This window comes from Papio anubis, chromosome 7, assembly GCF_008728515.1.
Source record: "Papio anubis isolate 15944 chromosome 7, Panubis1.0, whole genome shotgun sequence".
Classification (NCBI taxonomy): Eukaryota; Metazoa; Chordata; class Mammalia; order Primates; family Cercopithecidae; genus Papio; species Papio anubis.
The window spans coordinates 103,283,583-103,286,328 of NC_044982.1; the positions used below are offsets into that span (position 1 = coordinate 103,283,583).

Here is a 2,746-nt window from a genome sequence, read left to right on the forward strand (position 1 = left end):
CCGCAGTCCCAGGTACTTGGGAGGCTGAAGTGGGAGGATCACCTGAGCCCACGTGGTCGAGGCTGCAGTGACCTGTGTTTGGCCACCGCACTCTAGCCTGGGTGACAAAGTGAGACCCTGTCTCAAACAAAAATAATACAATAACATAATAAATAAGTAAAGCCACACTGAAAGCATCGTCCAGCTCCTGCACTACTGGAGTCCTGAGGAGTGGTTAAAAGCATACACTTTGAAATGAGATAGACCTGGCTTCTCATAGACCCACACATGAACCTGGAAAAGGTAGATGTTCAATCTTCAAAAATGTCTCTTAAACCAAAACAAACATTTTATCTTTCAAGTGACTAAATCTTACTGAGCACCAGGTTCTCTCTAGACTTCTTGGGACTCTATTAACAAATTGCCAGTGGGTAGGCTGTTTTAACCGTCCCTGAGCAGATTCTCCAGCCTAAGCAGGGGCTGGTAACCTGAACTGGCCTGTGAATATTTCAGAGTGTCCACTGTCTTAGCTCTGTTCACCCTGTTGAAAAGACAGCTCTGTATGTATGTTTCAGACAGCATTTTACAAGGAGGCCACATCTCTGATTCCAGAAATAAAGAGCAAGTAACTCCATTGTCCTTAAACTTGTCAAGTTTGTTCCCCGCAAAGGTACTTCACGGATCTAACACTGACACCTACAAAGACCCCAGTTGGTTATTTTGATGCATCTAGCCCAACTCTGTAACAGAATCGGTGATAGCCTCGCCAGGCTATTAGCTCCACCTCAAAGAATGATTGGAATTCACCCCATGGGAAGTTTGACATGGAAGGGAAGAGCCTAAACGATCATTTCATCTCTCCCCATGCTTTGCTTGTTTGTTTTCAGACGGGAGGGAGTCTCGCTCTGTCACCCAGGCTGGAGCGCAGTGGCGTGATCTCAGCTCCTGCAAGCTCCGCCTCCCGGGTACAGGGCATTCTCCTGCCTCAGCCTCTCAAGTAGCTGGGACTGCAGGCGTGTGCCACCACGCCTGGCTATTTTTCTTTTATTTTTAGCAGAGACAGGGTTTCGACATGTTGTATAGGCTGGTCTCGAACTCCTGCCTCAGCCTCCCGAAGATCTCAGGCATGAGCCGTGGCTCCTGGACACCATGCTTTTACAAATGAAGAAACTGAGTCATAGAGAGGGTTAAGGAACTTCCTGAATAGAAATAAAAAGTAGGAATGGGAATCAAACCTAGGCCTTTGGGAACCAAGTCTAGACATGTTTCCACGACAACAGGCTATCTACAAAAATGTAAGTGTCTCATGAGTCTCTAAGTCATCTCGGTTCAGGGACCAAGCCAATTGTCTCTGTAATGCTTCGGTTTTAATATATGCACTGTCAAAGTGAGCATGTATAAAAATGTACATTGTCAGCTATGATAATTAAATCCTTGACTCATCTGAACACTCCGCTATAACAGCAAGCATGACATCATTTTGTAACTGTCTCTTAGCTGGTCCACCTCCTCTACCTCCTCCACTAAACTGTGCATTCCCTGACAACAGGGTTGACTTGTTCCTGTCTTAACCCCTTGTCTGATACAAGGTATTATGACCCTGGATATATAGGAGTTAGATCATTGTGCAAGTGAGACTTGTACCATTTATAGGGACAAATACTCATTTTATATTTCAGTCTTACAAGGAAAAAGGCATCTAAGACAATGTCGGGCATATGCAAGGGCCCCCACAAATTGAGCATAACACAATTCTGCAGATGTCTTGCTTTGTTATTGTTGTTTGGGGTTGTGTTTTTTGTTTTTATTTTTTGCTTGATAATAAAATTAAAGCCTCATATGTATGTCAGAAAGTAGGGTGGCTGAATCTAATATCTTAGCACGTACCATATTTTAAGCATAGTATTTGCTCTGTTTTCCAAATTAACTTGTTGATCATTTAAGTATCAAGAAGCCATGTGGTCCAGTCAGAGAAACACGCATGTCACAACTAAAAGTGACTTCAGGCCAGGTGCAGGGGCTCACGCCTGTCACACCAGCACTTTGGGAGGCCAAGGTGAGTGGATCACTGGAAACCAGGAGTTCGAGACCACCCTGGCCAACACAGGGAAACTCCAACTCTACCAAAAAATATAAAAATTAGCTGAGAGTGGTGGCGCACACCTGTAAGTCCCAGCTACTGGGCAGGCTGAGGCAGGAGATTCACTTGAACCTAAGAGGCAGAGGTTGCAGTGAGCCGAGATCATGCCACTGCACTCTAGCCTGGGCAACGGAGTGAGACTGTCGCAAAAAAAAAAAAAAAAGAAAGGAAGGAAGGAAAAAAGCAAGGAAAGGAAAAGAAAAGAAAAGAAAAAGCAACTTCAAAATAATTCAGATCCTTCCCTTGTGTTTCTCAGAAGCCATGAAGTAGGGCCAAATAAATGTTCCAGAGTAGCCCTTATTAGAAAGCCCTTTCCTTTTCCAACCTCATACTCTAGCTGCTTCAATGCCTCCTTCTACACATTTTTGGTGCTCATCTGGATCAAAATGTTGGAAAAACACCACAAATTTATCTTCTCCCCAATCTCAAACTCATAAAATGCTACTGAATTAATTTAAAAGGCATAAACCTTCAATGGTAGAAGAAATAGGAGGTGAATCACACACAAGAGATTTCAGCAAAGCTCTGCAAGATGAGGAGCGCCTGGAGAAGAGTAACTACTGGGTGGACTGAAGAAGTCCCAGCCAAGAGTAAGGTGTTCAGCGTAACACCCAGGAAGGATGTCAG

At 44.2% G+C, this 2,746-nt stretch overlaps 1 non-coding gene across 1 annotated transcript; it reads right to left on the reverse strand.

Annotated features, from left to right (window-relative positions):
• Positions 1-1,267: 1,267 nt before the first annotated feature.
• On the reverse strand, positions 1,268-1,372 carry LOC116276048. Its single transcript, XR_004185498.1, has one exon. It is a non-coding gene; the product is annotated as a U6 spliceosomal RNA (small nuclear RNA).
• Between the last annotated feature and the right edge of the window lie 1,374 nt (positions 1,373-2,746).